General features: G+C 41.7%; 1 protein-coding gene across 4 annotated transcripts in view; it reads right to left on the bottom strand.

Annotated features, from left to right (window-relative positions):
- LOC117523172 (receptor-type tyrosine-protein phosphatase epsilon-like) overlaps positions 1 to 13,156 on the bottom strand; it is a 68,819-nt gene extending 55,663 nt beyond the window's left edge. For 2 of the 4 annotated variants that reach the window (XM_034184609.1, XM_034184612.1), the window contains exon 1: positions 12,865 to 13,155. The gene's annotated coding sequence lies outside the window, so the exon portion shown is untranslated. Of the gene's footprint in view, positions 1 to 12,557; positions 12,578 to 12,864 lie in introns of those variants that run through there. The other 2 variants (XM_034184613.1, XM_034184611.1) reach the window with 2 other exon arrangements.
- Between the last annotated feature and the right edge of the window lie 6,739 nt (positions 13,157 to 19,895).

Raw genomic sequence — 19,895 nt, 5'->3', positions numbered from 1 at the left:
GGTAAATGGTTGCATCATCAGGCCTTCTAATGATCTGAAAGATGTATCATCATTATATATTATATTTATTGCACTGTGACACCGCGTCCACAAGCACTGCACATCAGCGCATCTCTGTGACGTCTGGACGGGGTGTGACAGCCATGATAACACGATATTACAGATACATCCTCTGACACATGAGCTGGACTGACAATGAATCTGTAAAATCTTGCTCATTATGGACGTAACACAGCGTTCAGCTGTGTGCGCTGCTTTGCCGCTCAGATGCGCTGACCTGCAGTGAAACACAGTGTTTTCAGTTTGATTGTTCAATGTTAACATCTACTTCACAAAGTGAATGCACGCCACGCACATTGCACATTGCAATATTTCCTTTGCGCAGCCCAAACAGGATGCACAGGGGGGTGCAGTCCAGGACATGCCGGGCAGGATTAGACGTGCCTGCCCATGGTGAATTTTCCTTGGATGTGATCAGGCTGTTTCGAATGCTGTCAGATTGCGTTAGAGTCCACCTCGACTGCTGTACAATATTTTTCCACCTCAACTGTTTTGGACATGAGCTACACATTCGGGCCGGCCACACGAATTTGCCCAACTGTTTGGAATGCACCTTGACACTTCCCGAATCTGGGTCAAATCTCCATTCGGGCTCTTACGGTCTGTAGTGTGAAGGGTCCTTAAGATAGGAAGACACCAAAACCTTAAAGACTTGGATATTCATTCTCCTGCAATGGTATCAGTATCACCAAACACCTCTTTCCAACAACCTCATGACTCCATAAGCTCTTTCCAGGCATCTCTCCATCTCAAAAGCCAAGGACCCAGAGACACGAATAGCACTGCCCAGACAAGTGAAAATCTGTGTAAGTTTGGCACTTTCACTTTATACAGACTGATTTCTGATGGCTGAGTCCAGGAAATCATTGAACACCTGGATGTTAATCAGACAATCGCAAGCCCACACACTCCGATTATTCACTCAAGCTCTCAGTCAGGGTACCTCTTGATTCTGCAAAGGGAGCAGCGTTATGGAAACTATCAGTTTAGGTGCCTTGTTGGCATGTAACGGTTTACTGATCTTAACTTCGTGTAGGATGCTGTAATCATCGGATACTCACAGGTAGATATATTTTTGAACAATTTACTTCTTCATTATGTCTTATACCACACAAACAACACTGTTACATCAATTGTTATAGCCTTGATTTTGCATGCTGACTGCTTCACCCAAAATCACCTAGAAGCTTAAAGCGTTGCTTTATCAAAATTTTTTCGGGACCTGTGAGGGATATCCGAGTGGACACTATTCGAGAAATTCTGCTGGTTTTCGGTGAAAAGTTTAACGGCTGATGAGAGGTTGTGGAGTTTCCTTCGCTTTAAGGACAGCTCACAAAGCGGATCGGCGCGGCGCAGTCGGAGGTGGCGTCCGTCTGGCTGTTTCGAGCTAAAAACTTCCTAAATTAAGGCTCTGTTCACCCAGGACGTCGTCAGAGAACAGAGAAGTTTCAGAAGAAGTCGGCATGAGGAGTTTATGCGGACATGCGTTAAAGGAGATTTTGTAATGAAAGAACGTGCGGGCAAATTCGCCGAGTCGGTTCCGTGACGACGACGCAAATCCATCTGCGCCGCGACAGGAAAAACACCTCCGTGTTGAAAACCATTTGTAAAATTTGATGGCTTTTGATGGCTTTCAACAAGTGAGTATCTGAGAAATTGTTTAACAGCTGGGCATGTTCCAACTTGTCCGTTAAGGTTTCCAATGGAGGTGTTTTTCCTGTCGTGACCCCCCGCGGTCGGGTCCGGCCCGACATGCGAATCTGCCCGCACGTTCTTTCATTACAAAATCTCCTTTAATAGTGGAATGTCCGCATAAACTCCTCATGCCGACCTCTTCTGAAACTTCTCTGTTCTCTGACAACGAGCTGGGTGAACAGAGCCTGAAATATGGAAGTTTTACACACCAAAATCTCTCATCAGCCGTTAAAATTTTCACCAAAAACCAGCTGAATTTATCGAATGGTGTCCACTCAGTTGTGCCTTACAGTTTTTGAAAAAATTTTTATCAAACAAAGCAGCAGTCTCTGAGCCATTCCTAAACAATGAAAAAAAATCGACGAGAGGGTGGGCGACTCCTCACTCAAAGACTGCCCACAGGCGAATGACGTAACCGACAGGCGTGAAAAAAACTCTCGCATGCCCACGAGGGTTCAAGCATGTCTGATGTAATCACACGTGATTCAAATTTATATGGTTTTTGAAAAAAATAATAAGGTTGGATACTTTTCTAACAGACCTCGTACATGTTTACATTCACTCCTCCATCCACCTGTACGCTGTAACTCTGAGCATCATGTGACCTGCATGACTTTGAAAATAATAATATTCACATGCTTTGCAGATAAGCATGTGAGTTGCAGATATGTTTTTCCAACAACTACAGTATGACAGAAAATGACTTTATTGTAAAGCTGAGATATCAGGTGGCATTAACTCAGCTCTGCTTTGACCCAGTCAATTAATAGTGTCATCACTTTATATCATCTTGTCTCTTTGATGCTACATGAGAATCTGATGAAAGTCAGAATGGTCCAAACAAAGCAGAAGTTTCATTATTATTCCTTATTATTACCTCCATCCAGGAGTTTATGTCATCGCCAGCATCTGTTCATTGTTTGTTTTCAGAATTACACAAAAAAGAATGAACCAACTTTAATTGAACTTGGTGGAGACATGGGGCAGAGGCCACAGAAGCATCCACAAAGTTTTGGTGTGGAACTAGAAAAACGGGTGGGTCCTGACTTTGATCTTCTTTCTTGTGGTTTTGTAATCAGAATCAAATGTCAGTGAACAAGATCAAAGCTCACTGATTGGGATCGAAGATCAGTAATCAGATTAAAAGGTCAATAATTAACAACAATCAAAGGTGAGGATCAAATGTCATTAATCAGGACTGACATTCGATGATCAGGATTAAAGATCCCCAATCAGAATCAAAGATTGGTCATCAATATCAGTGTCAGTGGTTACAATCAAGCATCTTGAGTCAGGATCAAAGTTTAGTGATAAGTATAACATTTCCTGATCATTATCAAAGATAACTCAGTATTAACAATCAAAATTCTGCAATGAGGATGAAAGCGCAGTGATCAGGATAGAAGTACCTGATTAGTATGACTAGATTAGACATCATGCCTCTTTACATCAATGGTGTCTGATCACTCACTTATTAAGTTTACAGTTTCACTGCCGTGTTTAGTGGAACAATAACCTTATATATCATTACGCCGATGCATCAACTCCTCAACTAAGACTGAACTCGAAGCTAGACTGCCTGATGTTTTAGCTTCACATTTGACAAATACCCAGTCAGTAGACAGACTTGTGGATAGTTTAAACTCAGTGCTCAAAACTACACTCGACATGATTGCACCACCTGTGTTAAAACCGCGCTCCCCCAAATCACAGTCACCTTGGTTCAATGATTATCTGCGTGACCTCAAGCATAAAGCAAGAGGTCTAGAACGGAAATGGCGTCGTTCAAAATTAGAAGTAGTTCACCTTGCGTGGCGTGATGCTATCTTAAGCCTGGTTCACACGACAGGATTTTAAAATTATCTTTAAGTTTCCAAAACCTGAGAGACCACACACGTGAAGATAAAAAATCATGGATCTAACAGGTTTGATCGTACAGTGTGTGGTGTCCAGCCACACGGTAATAACAACAACACCACACACGAATAGATTTCACACACAAACATTTACAGTTCAGACAAGAAATCTCACAAAAATCTCTCGAGATTAAACGTGACTTCAGAGTAAACAAACGGAGGTACTTTGTGGACTATTTAAAACAGAGGGAATAAACGATACAAAAAGAAAAAGACAAGGCGTTCGGGTCCGATATCGGCCTAATTATCCTGCCGTGTGAACCCGGCTTTAAATTATAAGCATGCATTATTGGCTACAAAGCGGACTTACTACTCTGATTTGATCAACAAAAACAAGCATAACTCAAAGTTCTTGTTCGACACGGTGGCAACACTTTTGCATGGACAGCCACCGGTAGTTTGCTCTCCTTTTACAGCACAAGATTTCCTGGATTACTTTGAGAAGAAAATAGAAGACATCAGGTTAAACATATCCCGGCATGCCTTAACCCAGCCACTACACCCTGCTATTGAGGTGGGCGCCACTACTGAGGTATTACCTAGATTTACAGAATTTGACAGTATCTCACTAGGCATGCTGACAAAACTCGTAATGTCAACAAAAAGCACAACCTGTTTATTTTATCCTATACCAACAAAACTGTTTAAGGACCTGTGGCCCACTCTTGGGCCGACTGTGCCTGAAATTATTGATCTTTCTTGAACTTCTGGATCGGTTCCTAAATGTTTCAAATCTGCAGTGATTAAACCATTACTTAAGAAACCTAATCTTGACCCTAGTGTATTGACAAACTATCGGCCGATATCAAATCTATCATTTTCTCTAAAATTCTTGAAAAAGTGGTGTCACGGCAGCTCGTAGACTATCTTACTGAGAATAATCTCTTTGAGCCACTGCAGTCTGCTTTTAGAAAATATCATTCCACAGAGACGGCTCTCACTAAAGTGGTAAATGATCTTCTGCTTACAATGGATTCGGACACCACTACGGTTCTGTTGCTGTTAGATCTCAGTGCTGCATTTGATACAGTGGATCATCATATTCTACTTGATAGGCTGGAATATCATTTTGGGATTACTGGGAGTGCCCTTGCATGGCTGACGTCATACTTGACCAGTTGTTCTCACTGTGTTTTGTACAGTAACACTACCTCTAACCTTAGTGACATGAAATTTGGGGTTCCACAAGGGTCTGTCTTAGGCCCCCTGCTTTTCTCCCTTTATATAGCACCTCTTGGGCACATATTGTGGCGTTTTGGGATTACTTTTCACTGCTATGCAGATGATACTCAGTTATACATGCCGATAACTTCTGGTAATCTTGTTCACATAAAATCCTTAGAAGATTTCCTTGGAGCAGTGAGAAGTTGGATGTCTAGAAACTTCCTACTTTTAAACTCTGATAAGACTGAAATGATGGTTCTTGGTCCAGTGAGACATCGGCATCAATTTGACCAGTTAACACTCAGCCTCGGCTCGTGTGTCATACATCACACTGACAAAGTGAGGAACTTTGGGGTAATTTTTGATCCTTTGTTGTCCTTTGACCTCCACATTAGAAATATTACTAGGACTGCTTTCTTCCACCTGCGAAATATAGCGAAGATTCGTCCCATTCTGTCTATGGCTGATGCTGAGACCCTGATCCATGCATTTGTCTCTTCTAGATTGGACTACTGCAATGTTCTATTTTCTGGCTTACCGCAGTCTAGCATTAGGGGTCTCCAATTGGTTCAAAATGCTGTAGCCAGACTTTTGACATGAAGCAGAAAGTTCGACCACATTACACCCATTTTGGCATCCCTTCACTGGCTTCCTGTCCAAGTGAGATCAGATTTTAAGGTTCTGCTACTAACCTATAAAATTATTCATGGACTGTCACCTCCCTACCTAGCTGACCTAATTAAACCTTACATACGGGTCCAGGCTTTATGTTCTCAGGGTGCAGGACTACTTTGTGTCCCGAAGGTGAATAAGAAGTCTGTGGGTCACAGAGCTTTCTCTTATCATGCCCCTGTTCTGTGGAATGATCTCCCTGCATCAATAAAACAGTCAGATTCTGTGGAGACTTTCAAGTCCAGACTTAAGACTTATTTTCCCTTTCATATGGCTAGCATACTGGTACAGTTTTGTTTTACGCTTTTTACTCTTTTAATTCATTTATTAGTAATTGGAGCGGGCTGCGGCCTCAACTTTACCTAAATTCTGGGTATTTTAGTGAAGTTTAGGGCTAGCGGCCGGCGATCACCTTAGTATTTCTCTGTTTTCTTGTTGTTTAATGCTGGCAAATTATACAGTATTTTTTTGTCTTTCTGATGCCTGATTCTGTTTTTCTCTCTGTTTAAGGTGCAGCTCCATCCAGAGATGGGAGTTGTATTTGTGTTGGCGATCCTCCTGTCCTGTGCGCCAATAGCATTTCTTGTATATTCGTCCATGAATTGTTCTGTAATTTATGTTTGTAGCATGGCCCAAGCAGAGGGCCATCTTTGAGTCTGGTCTGCTTGAGGTTTCTTCCTCAGAGGGCATTTTTCCTTACCACTGTTGCTCTGGGGGTTGGTAAGGTTAGACCTTACCTGTGTGAAGCGCTTTGAGACAACTCTGTTGTGATTTGGTGCTATATAAATGAAAATAAATTGAAACTGAAATAGTATCAAAGATAATTATACATGATCCAAGGTCAATGATGACAATCAAATGTCAAATGTCAGGATAGTGATCAGATAGAAGTTCAGTGATCCGGATATAAGTTCCAGATCAATCTCAAGATCAAAGATTAGCAATGACAAACAAAGTTCAGGCTGGAAGGTCATTAATCAGGTTCAAAGGTCAGTGATGAGGACAAAGGCACTGAGTTTATTTTTAGCACTGTTGTCGTGCGTTACCTGTGCTGCTCCACAGCCTGTTCAGTGGATTTTTATTTTATTTTTTACCACTGTTGTCGTGCGTTACCTGTGCTGCTCCACAGCCTGTCCAGTGGATTTTTATTTTATTTTTTTTAGCACTGTTGTCGTGTGTTACCTGTGCTGCTCCACAGCCTGTCTAGTGGATTTTTATTTTATTTTTTACCACTGTTGTCGTGTGTTACCTGTGCTGCTCCGCAGCCTGTCCAGTGGATTTTTTTTTTTTTTTTTTTTTTAAGCACTGTTGTCGTGCGTTACCTGCGCTGCTCCACAGCCTGTCCAGTGGATTTTTATTTTATTTTTTAGCACTGTTGTCGTGCGTTACCTGTGCTGCTCCACAGCCTGTCCAGTGGATTTTTATTTTATTTTTTAGCACTGTTGTCGTGCGTTACCTGTGCTGCTCCACAGCCTGTCCAGTGGATTTTTATTTTATTTTTTACCACTGTTGTCGTGCGTTACCTGTGCTGCTCCACAGCCTGTCCAGTGGATTTTGATTTTGATTTTATTTTTTTTTGGCGCTGTTGTCGTGCGTTACCTGTGCTGCTCCACAGCCTGTCCAGTGGATTTTTATTTAGCGCCGTTGTCGTGCGTTACCTGTGCTGCTCCACAGCCTGTCTAGTGGATTTTTATTTTGTTTTAGCACTGTTGTCGTGCGTTGCCTGTGCTGCTCCACAGCCTGTCCAGTGGATTTTTATTTTTATTTTATTTTTTAGCACTGTTGTTGTGCGTTACCTGTGCTGCTCCACAGCCTGTCTAGTGGATTTTTATTTTGTTTTAGCACTGTTGTCGTGCGTTACCTGTGCTGCTCCACAGCCTGTCCAGTGGATTTTGATTTAGCACTGTTGTCGTGCGTTACCTGTGCTGCTCCACAGCCTGTCCAGTGGATTTTGATTTAGCACTGTTGTCGTGCGTTGCCTGTGCTGCTCCACAGCCTGTCCAGTGGATTTTTATTTTGTTTTAGCACTGTTGTCGTGCGTTGCCTGTGCTGCTCCACAGCCTGTCCAGTGGATTTTTATTTTTATTTTATTTTTTAGCACTGTTGTCGTGCGTTACCTGTGCTGCTCCACAGCCTGTCTAGTGGATTTTTATTTTGTTTTAGCACTGTTGTCGTGCGTTGCCTGTGCTGCTCCACAGCCTGTCCAGTGGATTTTTATTTTTATTTTATTTTATTTTTTAGCACTGTTGTTGTGCGTTACCTGTGCTGCTCCACAGCCTGTCTAGTGGATTTTTATTTTATTTTAGCACTGTTGTCGTGCGTTACCTGTGCTGCTCCACAGCCTGTCTAGTGTCGGATTCCCTGTTTGGGAATCCGCTAGCTTAGCGTAGCTACTAGCTCTTAGCCGTTTTAGCATGGCGGCTTCTCCTGTCTCTCCCGTACTTTTCTGCTCTTCTGCTTTTCTTATTCCTCGGCCTCTTTTAGCAGTAACGGTACTTGTAATAAGTGCAGCTTATTCGTAGCTTTGGAGGCCAGGCTGGGCGAATTGGAGGCTCGGCTCCGCACCGTGGAAAATTCTACAGCTAGCCAGGCCCCTGTAGTCGGTGCGGACCAAGGTAGCTTAGCCGCCGTTAGTTCCCCCCTGGCAGACCCCGTGCAGTCGGGAAGGCAGGCTGACTGGGTGACTGTGAGGAGGAAGCGTAGCCCTAAACAGAAGCCCCGTGTACACCGTCAACCCGTTCACATCTCTAACCGTTTTTCCCCACTCGACGATACACTCGCCGAGGATCAAACTCTGGTTATTGGCGACTCTGTTTTGAGAAATGTGAAGTTAGCGACACCAGCAACCATTGTCAATTGTCTTCCGGGGGCCAGAGCAGGCGACATCGAAGGACATTTGAAATTGCTGGCTAAGGCTAAGCGTAAATTTGGTAAGATTGTAATTCACGTCGGCAGTAATGACACTCGGTTACGCCAATCGGAGGTCACTAAAATTAACATTGAATCGGTGTGTAACTTTGCAAAAACAATGTCGGACTCTGTTGTTTTCTCTGGGCCCCTCCCCAATCAGACCGGGAGTGACATGTTTAGCCGCATGTTCTCCTTGAATTGCTGGCTGTCTGAGTGGTGTCCAAAAAATGAGGTGGGCTTCATTGATAATTGGCAAAGCTTCTGGGGAAAACCTGGTCTTGTTAGGAGAGACGGCATCCATCCCACTTTAGAGGGAGCAGCTCTCATTTCTAGAAATCTGGCCAATTTTTTGGGATCCTCCAAACTGTGACTGTCTAGCGTTGGGACCAGGAGGCAGAGCTGTGGTCTTATACACCTCTCTGCAGCTTCTCTCCCCCTGCCATCCCCCTATTACCCCATCCCCGTAGAGACGGTGCCTGCTCCCAGACCACCAATAACTAGCAAAAATCTATTTAAGCATAAAAATTCAAAAAGAAAAAATAATATAGCACCTTCAATTGCACCACAGACTAAAACAGTTAAATGTGGTCTATTAAACATTAGGTCTCTTTCTTCTAAGTCCCTGTTGGTAAATGATATAATAATTGATCAACGTATTGATTTATTCTGCCTAACAGAAACTTGGTTACAGTAGGATGAATATGTTAGTTTAAATGAGTCAACACCCCCGAGTCACACTAACTGTCAGAATGCTCGTAGCACGGGCCGGAGGATTAGCAGCAATCTTCCATTCCAGCTTATTAATTAATCAAAAACCTAGACAGAGCTTTAATTCATTTGAAAGCTTGTCTCTTAGTCTTGTCCATCCAAATTGGAAGTCCCAAAAACCAGTTTTATTTGTTATTATCTATCGTCCACCTGGTCGTTACTGTGAGTTTCTCTGTGAATTTTCAGACCTTTTGTCTGACTTAGTGCTTAGCTCAGATAAGATAATTATAGTGGGCGATTTTAACATCCACACAGATGCTGAGAATGACAGCCTCAACACTGCATTTAATCTATTATTAGACTCTATCGGCTTTGCTCAAAAAGTAAATGAGTCCACCCACCACTTTAATCATATTTTAGATCTTGTTCTGACTTATGGTATGGAAATAGAAGACTTAACAGTATTCCCTGAAAACTCCCTTTTGTCTGATCATTTTTTAATAACATTTACATTTACCCTGATGGACTACCCTGCAGTGGGGAATAAGTTTCATTACACTAGAAGTCTTTCAGAAAGCGCTGTAACTAGGTTTAAGGATATGATTCCTTCTTTATGTTCTCTAATGTCATATACCAACACAGAGCAGAGTAGCTACCTAAACTCTGTAAGGGAGTTAGAGTATCTTGTCAATAGTTTTACATCCTCATTGAAGACAACTTTGGATGCTGTAGCTCCTCTGAAAAAGAGAGCTTTAAATCAGAAGTGTCTGACTCCGTGGTATAACTCACAAACTCGTAGCTTAAAGCAGATAACCCGTAAGTTGGAGAGGAAATGGCGTCTCACTAATTTAGAAGATCTTCACTTAGCCTGGAAAAAGAGTTTGTTGCTCTATAAGAAAGCCCTTCGTGAAGCTAGGACATCTTTCTACTCATCACTAATTGAAGAAAATAAGAACAACCCCAGGTTTCTTTTCAGCACTGTAGCCAGGCTGACAAAGAGTCAGAGCTCTATTGAGCTGAGTATTCCATTAACTTTAACTAGTAATGACTTCATGACTTTCTTTGCTAACAAAATTTTGACTATTAGAGAAAAAATTACTCATAACCATCCCAAAGATGTATCGCTATCTTTGGCTGCTTTCAGTGATGCCGGTATTTGGTTAGACTCTTTCTCTCCGATTGTTCTGTCTGAGTTATTTTCATTAGTTACTTCATCCAAACCATCAACATGCTTATTAGACCCCATTCCTGCCAGGCTGCTCAAGGAAGTCCTACCATTATTTAATGCTTTAATCTTAAATATGATCAATCTATCTTTGTTAGTTGGTTATGTACCACAGGCCTTTAAGGTGGCAGTAATTAAACCATTACTTAAAAAGCCATCACTTGACCCAGCTATCTTAGCTAATTATAGGCCAATCTCCAACCTTCCTTTTCTCTCAAAGATTCTTGAGAGAGTAGTTGTAAAACAGCTAACTGATCACCTGCAGAGGAATGGTCTATTTGAAGAGTTTCAGTCAGGTTTTAGAATTCATCATAGTACAGAAACAGCATTAGTGAAGGTTACAAATGATCTTCTTATGGCTTCGGACAGTGGACTTATCTCTGTGCTTGTTCTGTTGGACCTCAGTGCTGCTTTTGATACTGTTGACCATAAAATTTTATTACAGAGATTAGAGCATGTCATAGGTATTAAAGGCATTGCGCTGCGGTGGTTTGAATCATATTTGTCTAATAGATTACAGTTTGTTCATGTAAATGGGGAATCTTCTTCACAGACTAAAGTTAATTATGGAGTTCCACAAGGTTCTGTGCTAGGACCAATTTTATTCACTTTATACATGCTTCCCTTGGGCAGTATTATTAGACGGTATTGCTTAAATTTTCATTGTTACGCAGATGATACCCAGCTTTATCTATCCATGAAGCCAGAGGATACGCACCAATTAGCTAAACTGCAGGATTGTCTTACAGACATAAAGACATGGATGACCTCTAATTTCCTGCTTTTAAACTCAGATAAAACTGAAGTTATTGTACTTGGCCCCACAAATCTTAGAAGCATGGTGTCTAACCAGATCGTTACTCTGGATGGCATTTCCCTGATCTCTAGTAATACTGTGAGAAATCTTGGAGTTATTTTTGATCAGGATATGTCATTCAAAGTGCATATTAAACAAATATGTAGGACTGCCTTTTTGCATTTACGCAATATCTCTAAAATCAGAAAGGTCTTGTCTCAGAGTGATGCTGAAAAACTAATTCATGCATTTATTTCCTCTAGGCTGGACTATTGTAATTCATTATTATCAGGTTGTCCTAAAAGTTCCCTAAAAAGCCTTCAGTTGGTTCAGAATGCTGCAGCTAGAGTACTGACGGGGACTAGCAGGAGAGAGCATATCTCACCCGTGTTGGCCTCCCTTCATTGGCTTCCTGTTAATGCTAGAATAGAATTTAAAATTCTTCTTCTTACTTATAAGGTTTTGAATAATCAGGTCCCATCTTATCTTAGGGACCTCGTAGTACCATATTACCCCATTAGAGCGCTTCGCTCTCAGACTGCGGGCTTACTTGTAGTTCCTAGGGTTTGTAAGAGTAGAATGGGAGGCAGAGCCTTCAGCTTTCAGGCTCCTCTCCTGTGGAACCAGCTCCCAATTCAGATCAGGGAGACAGATACCCTCTCTACTTTTAAGATTAGGCTTAAAACTTTCCTTTTCGCTAAGGCTTATAGTTAGGGCTGGATCGGGTGACCCTGGACCATCCCTTGGTTATGTTGCTTTAGACGTAGACTGTGTTTCATAATTATTGTATGGCCTTGCCTTGCAATGTGGAGCGCCTTGGGGCAACTGTTTGTTGTGATTTGGCGCTATACAAGAAAAAAGTTGATTGATTGATTGAAAGGTTCCCTGATCCAACTCAAAGATCAGTACTCAAGATCAAAGGCAAACAATGACAATTAAAGCCTTTCCATCAGGGTCACTTAAGGCACTGGTCTTCATGAGACAAATCAGCTGTCCTGTAACTGTCCATCCACAGATGTACTATGGTCTGCATCCAAAATATAATCCAGCTCTTTGGAAAGATGTTACCCGACAGCAATTTTGTTTGTTATCTGGGCAGAAGAATGCGTTTTACTGAGTACCCTTGTAAAACTATCACAATATGAAGGCGTGGCCTGTCACTGTAAGCCACAGCATCCTCCTCACGTGTGTTTGATTGTCAGTGCGTCTGCAGGCCGTGTGCTGCACCTCGCCCCCTCGCGTTTGCTGTCTACTACTGAGGTTTAATGCAACAAACGCACCTTGATTTCCACAGCTAAAAACAAACAAACAAAAAACCTGAAAACATTTTACCGATCTGCAGTCCATAACTGATTGCAAAGTGGAAAAAAACAAATAAATGGCACAGAGCACGTAGATTTGCTCCACTAACCCACATCCGCTCGCCTGCATGTGTGCAGGAATGCCAGCGTGGAGGCGTCAGTGCCCGAGCTTCAGATTTGCTGTGGAGGGGAAATACATCCTTTTTATTCCTTTGGAGAAATGCGGTATTGCTGTGAGCTATAAATTTGAGAAAGACGACGCGCGTTAAAGAAAAGCGACAGGGTTTGGAAAATAAAATCAAGGAGCGGTGTTTGCGCGTAAAAACGCAAAATGGAAAAAAAGCAAAAATCACGGCTGATTTTATGTACATTTTTTGTCAGGATGTTATTTGATTTGATTTTTCAGACGGATCTTACCGTGGTTGTGCGGTGACCTCGCCTGAGTCGCCTCGCAGCGTGTATCGGCTGATGATGACGGTTTGCGTCCTGACAGCGCGGAGCTGACGCGATCCTCTGACGTTGGTTCGAATTTGTCCGTTGGATAATAATGAGGTTGCCAGGTGCTGCGGCCCGGACGCTTCCCGGTTCCCCTGCAGTGAGGACGCGCGTTTATTACGCCCGAGCGCAGCGTGCGCGGAGACCCTCCCTCCTCCAGCTCTCCAAGCGCTGGATCAGGTGGACATCAGCATCCGTCTCACATTCCTTCCTGTGTCTCTGCACACTTACAGCACAGCGGCTTTATCTGCGCACTTGTTCTTGCGTTTATGTGTCCACTGTTCTTCCTCCCTGGTGACAGTTTTAATGTTTTGCCATTTTTAACACGAGGTTCGGTATGACGTAACACTCCTGGATTGTCCCTCTGCGTTTTTTTTTTTTTTTACTGACTTCAGGTTGACCTTGTGGCACTGAAGGTATTTTTCTAACATGAACCCCTAAGATGAATGACATATTTGATGATTTGTTTATTTTTTGCGCAGGAATAGCTTGTATTTAAATAATGCATTCATGTGATTTAGAACTATAATAATGAGAAAAGAGTACATACCTCTGCTAACACAGACAGTCTCCTGTCTATGTCACAGGTGACATTTTCCTTTCATCTTTCTTTTTCATTGAGAGGATATTCCTTTGATTTCTTCCCTAACATTCTGAGCTCTGCTGACCTTTGATCTTGACCTTAGATCCTGGCTACTCATCTTTGATCTTCAGATGTGATCTTTGAACATTTCTGAGGAGGTTATATTTTCATTTCTGTTGGTTTCTTTGTTTTGCTTTGATCTTTTATCCGGGATAAACAGAATCTAGATCAAGGGGTTGAGCCTACAATCCTGATTTGAAGGTGTAAGACTTTAATTGGCCCAAGGTCAAAGGCAGGATCAGTATAAAAGGAATCAGATTCAAATATCCTGATTAAGGATCAAGGTCAAGACCTCAGATTCTGATCACTCATCTTTCATCCAATGCTTTGATCTTTGTACAGCTTCAAGGAGGTTATACTTTCATATCTACTTGTCAATCTGTCTTTCTTTGATTTTTTTAACCAGGATAAAAGGAATCGGGATGAAGGGGTCTATCTTAGACTTTGATCCTAATCAGCAATACTCATTACGAGTTCTAAGGCATTAGGAACTCAAAGGTCAAAGGCAGAATCAGGATAAAAGGAACCAGGAACAAAGGTCCCAATTAAAGATCCTGATCACTCATCTTTTGATCTTAAGCTTTGATCTTTGAATGTTCCTGAGGTGGTTATATTTTTAATTCCATTTGTTTATCTGTCTTTCTCTGGCCATCTAACTAGGATAAAAGAAAGTAGGATCAAGGGGTCTATCCTGGACTTTGCGAGTTAGTGTGGCAGAGTTCCCTGATGAGTCTTCTTCCAGTGTGGTCACTCAGTTTTTAAGAACTGCCCGCTTGTCCCAGACTTACCATACAATACCATACTGTTTGTTAATGATTGATATAAATGAAGTCCAAAACATATTCAGTGACTTGGAAATATTCATGCATTCATCACCTGACTTATCTCAAGAACCCCAACTGTAAGATTCATTTAATTATTATATTTCAAATTAATTAATAAATGTAAAAAATAAATGTTCTCTGTCTGATCAGCACCATGGACAGTTCATCTTAGTGATAGTTGAGTATATATGTCGCAGAAGTCCATATCTGGACTCCTGACTTCTCCCACTAACGGACACACTCTGGTCTTTGTCAGGCCTTCTCTCCTGCAGAGTACAGAGCATATGTCTGAGATCCTCTCCTAAAAAAAGGGGAAAAAAAGGTGTGGCTTACAAGCAGCTCCTTCCTGTTCAAAGCAACAGGCAGAGATACAGGTCATTTCTCAGAGATTTATAAATTGCTATTTATCTACAGTGTTGCAAAAGCAATCCAATTAGTGATTACTCAATTTTAAAAGTAATTAAGTAAGATTATTACAACCCCTGGCAAAAATGATGGAATCACCGGCCTCGGAGGATGTTCATTCAGTTGTTTAATTTTGTAGAAAAAAAGCAGATCACAGACATGACACAAAACTAAAGTCATTTCAAATGGCAACTTTCTGGCTTTAAGAAACACTATAAGAAATCAAGAAAAATAATTGTGGCAGTCAGTAACAGTTACTTTTTTAGACCAAGCAGAGGGAAAAAAATATGGAATCATTCAATTCTGAGGAATAAATTATGGAATCATGAAAAACAAAAGAACGCTCCAACACATCACTAGTATTTTGTTGCACCACCTCTGGCTTTTATAACAGCTTGCAGTCTCTGAGGCATGGACTTAATGAGTGACAAACAGTACTCTTCATCAATCTGGCTCCAACTTTCTATGATTGCTGTTGCCAGATCAGCTTTGCAGGTTGGAGCCTTGTCATGGACCATTTTCTTCAACTTCCACCAAAAATTTTCAATTGGATTAAGATCCGGACTATTTGCAGGCCATGACATTGACCCTATGTGTCTTTTTGCAAAGAATGTTTTCACAGTTTTTGCTCTATGGCAAGATGCATTATCATCTTGAAAAATGATTTCATCATCCCCAAACATCCTTTCAATTGATGACATCCTTTCAATTGATGGGATAAGAAAAGTGTCCAAAATATCAACGTAAACTTGTGCATTTATTGATGATGTAATGACAGCCATCTCCCCAGTGCCTTTACCTGACATGCAGCCCCATATCATCAATGACTGTGGAAATTTGCATGTTCTCTCAGGCAGTCATCTTTATAAATCTCATTGGAACAGCACCAAACAAAAGTTCCAGCATCATCACCTTGCCCAATGCAGATTCGAGATTCATCACTGAATATGACTTTCATCCAGTCATCCACAGTCCATGATTGCTTTTCCTTAGCCCATTGTAACCTTGTTTTTTTTCTGTTTAGGTGTTAATGATGGCTTTGATTTAGCTTTTCTGTATGTAAATCCCATTTCCTTTAGGCGGTTTCTTACAGTTCGGTCACAGACGTTGACTCCAGTTTCCTCCCATTCGTTCCTCATTTGTATTGTTGTACATTTTTCGATTTTTGAGACATATTGCTTTAAGTTTTCTGTCTTGACGCTTTGATGTCTTCCTTGGTCTACCAGTATGTTTGCCTTTAACAACCTTCCCATGTTGTTTGTATTTGGTCCAGAGTTTAGACACAGCTGACTGTGAACAACCAACATCTTTTGCAACATTGCGTGATGATTTACCCTCTTTTAAGAGTTTGATAATCCTCTCCTTTGTTTCAATTGACATCTCTCGTGTTGGAGCCATGACTCATGTCAGTCCACTTGGTGCAACAGCTCTCCAAGGTGTGATCACTCCTTTTTAGATGCAGACTAACGAGCAGATCTGATTTGATGCAGGTGTTAGTTTTGGGGATGAAAATTTACAGGGTGATTCCATAATTTATTCCTCAGAATTGAGTGAGTCCATATTTTTTCCCTGTGCTTGGTCTAAAAAAGTAACCGTTACTGACTGCCACAATTATTTTTCCTGATTTCTTATAGTGTTTCTTAAAGCCAGAAAGTTGCCATTTGAAATGACTTTAGTTTTGTGTCATGTCTGTGATCTGCTTTTTGTCTACAAAATTAAACAACTGAATGAACATCCTCCGAGGCTGGTGATTCCATAATTTTTGCCAGGCGTTGTAGTTACCTTATTAGTTACTTTCAGCAGTTGCCGACAAAATGATAACCCATTTTGCCAATACTCACTTTATAGTCACATTTTCTTGACTTCAATGAACATAAATACTTGTTTTATAAAAATAAAATAGACATCTGCCTTGACCTCATATGAGTACTTAAATGTTGACAGCACTGTAACAGTAAAACTTACAGTTTCTAACCTACATTGTTTATAAATGTAAGTATCAAATTCTTTCTAACATTTTATAACACTTAAATTCTTTCTAAACATTTTAGTTGTTGAAATTATTATTATTATTATTATTATTATTATTATTATTATAAGTAGTATTAGTAGTAGTAATAATATGAAAAATGTCTTCAAAAGTGAGATTTATTCTAGGGCTGTTCTGGGGAGCCACGCACGCCCCCGGCCCACACCCCCTTCTCATATGGATTTGCCCCTGACTTGCTGTTTGAGCAGAAGAATGGATAACATTTATTTATGCAGAAAACACGACCAGATTGACAGTAAGTTTTATCAGTGTTTTTATGTCATATCGTCCTCAGAAAGAGACTTAGGTGCATTTGGGTGGAAACAAGGTCAGTATTTGTAACCTGTCGCGGATCAGCTGTTTTTAACGAGGACACTCACAGCTGCACAGAGTTTTAAAGGGAAAAAAATGCAAAAATATCTTTGTAAAACCATAGCTCTGAGCATCGCCGTGCTTTGAGAGACAACTGTTTTTCAACTCAGAGCTGCTGCACAGTGGATACGGCTCTGTGCTCGTAGCTCACTGAAAGTGGGTGAAGTGGGCAGTCACCGAACCCCGACCTGCCCCTGCTCACGAGCCAGTGTCACCGACCGAACGGTCCCCCTAAAAATCAGTCTGCCCTGCCTTCACTGTGCATGCATCATTTGTCAGCAGCGATTCACAGATTATCATCTTGTTTCTGCTTAAAATTGCATTTCAGCGACAGATATCTGAAGCTTTTGTACAACAATCATTTCCACATAAATTCAGCATTATTTTGTAATAAAAGACGGGGGTCCGATCAGAGCGCCACAGCAGCACATCTTTGAATGATGTACTGCAGCTGCACCTACGTCATTTTGGTGCATCAGTAGCAATTCACCAAATATCGCCTCATTTCTGCTGGAGGCAGCTTGCATACCATTCCTGCTTCATGCGCAATTTGACCAAATTCGCAGTGTGAAGGGGTCCTAAGGGAAGCAGGAATCGTATGCAATACATGTAAAATTATAGCTGCCTCTGACACCTTGTACAGCTGTTGCTACAGCTATTTGCACACATCAGTGGCTGAAAAACAGTGTGCGCTGTGAGAGCCCATCAAACCCTCTTGCAGCAGGTGTTTGCCAAATTCCAGCTGACACGCACAAACATCTAACACCGCTCACTTGGCACTTAGAAAATGTGTGACCATTCACACTGTTAACACGACAACAGTCAGCAGACAATCACTGTCAAGCTGGCAGTGAAATTTGTCTAATTGCCCCACGAGTGTGGCTTTGCAAACAGACACAGTGACATGTTGGTGTGTTCGCTAAACTGACGGGATGTGTCGGCCAACAGGAGCGGCTGTGGAGATCTGTAGTTCTGGACGTCATGGCTGGAGAACATGTGCCGTGTTTGAACGGACATGAACGAACAACTGTCCACTGTGACGTGCATGTGTCTGCTTGCTGTCCTCCTGTGGACATGCATAAAAACATATATCGCTGTTGCAATGGGCTGTAGTGAGCGTGCGCATGGCACGCACATTGTCAGGCTACCCCAGGTGATCTGGACCATTAGATCATAACACACAGCGGGCGATCTGACTGTCACATCATCCACGTGAGCTCTGTTCCACATGACATGGTGCCTGTCCTGCGGCGCACCATCCACAAGACGTGTGTTGGGCCGGGGCTGACTGGATACACAACCAGCAGATGTGGACATGATAAGAGCACCCTGCTTTTCATTCATGTCATTTCATGACTGTACGTCTGTGACCATGGGTCATCTACAGAGCAACAGACAGATCAAACTTGTATTACCCGCTTGATAAGAGGGATTCAATAAAATGCAGTGTTTTTATATGGCGTGTGGTTTTATTTTTTTCTTAAATACGTCAATGTCCTTCTGGATATCAGACATTTTTCTACACCTTTTAGACGACAGTGATGGTAGCTTAGTGGCAAAGTTTTTGGCTGGCAATCAGAGCTTTTGGATAGTGCAGGTTCGAATCCCGTGGGTGGCATGTACTTTTTTATTATTTTCACAGCAGCTGCACAATGTGGTTATACATTGTAGAGCTGCTCGCACTCTGTTCCCGTATGCACGAAACCGTCGCAGCAGCATCGTGCATGCCTGCCCATCGGCTCGATGTTTTCGTGGTTTGCTCATATGAGTTGTTCCACCGTGATTCACTCTGAGTTGTATTTAGTTGTACTGTCTGTGAAGGGACCTTTAGTAATGCGTCACCAGCATCACTGTTTATCTATATTACAATAGCCAAGTGTCTTCTCTCTCTCTCTCTCTCTCTCTCTGTGTGTGTGTGTGTGTGTGTGTGTGTGTGTGTGTGTGTGTGTGTGTGTGTGTGTGTGTGTGTGTGTGTGTGTGTGTGTGTGTGTGTGTGTGTGTGTGTGTGTGTGTGTGTGAATGGCTTTGATCACAGAGAAACCAAGGAGAGCTGACATTTGCCGTTTGGAATGCTTATGTATTTTGGGTCAAAGATGAACACTGTGGAAATGGAAAGTTGACAGGACAAATACTTTTTGAGAAATTAGCAATTTTAGCTAACCAGTAAACAGTGGACATTGTGCTGCAATGCACCATGGGAGTTCGGGGTTTTAAATGTTGTTATTGATGTTCATGTTAGTTTAACAGTGTTGTTAGTGTTATTGATTTATTGTGTTTTTGTAGTTCACTTGGTTTACTGATTAACACCACTTTGAGCAGATGCATCACTGAAATCACCTGCTGGAGTCAGTGGCTGCAAAGAAAACCTGCACCCTCTTGGACCTTTCTGGAATACTTTGGACACCGTTGGAAAGTGTATTGTGTTTTATGTCTTCTGCCACTGTCTCTCTTTGTGCATGTCTAAAAATAAAAGCATCTGCTTGTGGCAGAATGTGGAAAAGACAAAAAGCTCTCCATGTGTGCATATGTATAACTTGTGTGTGTAACTTTAATCACAAACAAACTGTGGACAGCTGACATTTGCTGTTTAGTATGCGTATGTATTTTGGGACAAGAATGAACACTGCAAGAACAGAACGTTGATCGGACTAATATTTTTGGAGAAACTAAGGGACATTAG

Source organism: Thalassophryne amazonica, chromosome 13, assembly GCF_902500255.1.
Source record: "Thalassophryne amazonica chromosome 13, fThaAma1.1, whole genome shotgun sequence".
NCBI classification, from domain to species: Eukaryota; Metazoa; Chordata; class Actinopteri; order Batrachoidiformes; family Batrachoididae; genus Thalassophryne; species Thalassophryne amazonica.
The sequence above is the reverse complement of the archived record's forward strand: the minus strand, read 5'-3'. Positions and strand labels throughout refer to the sequence as shown.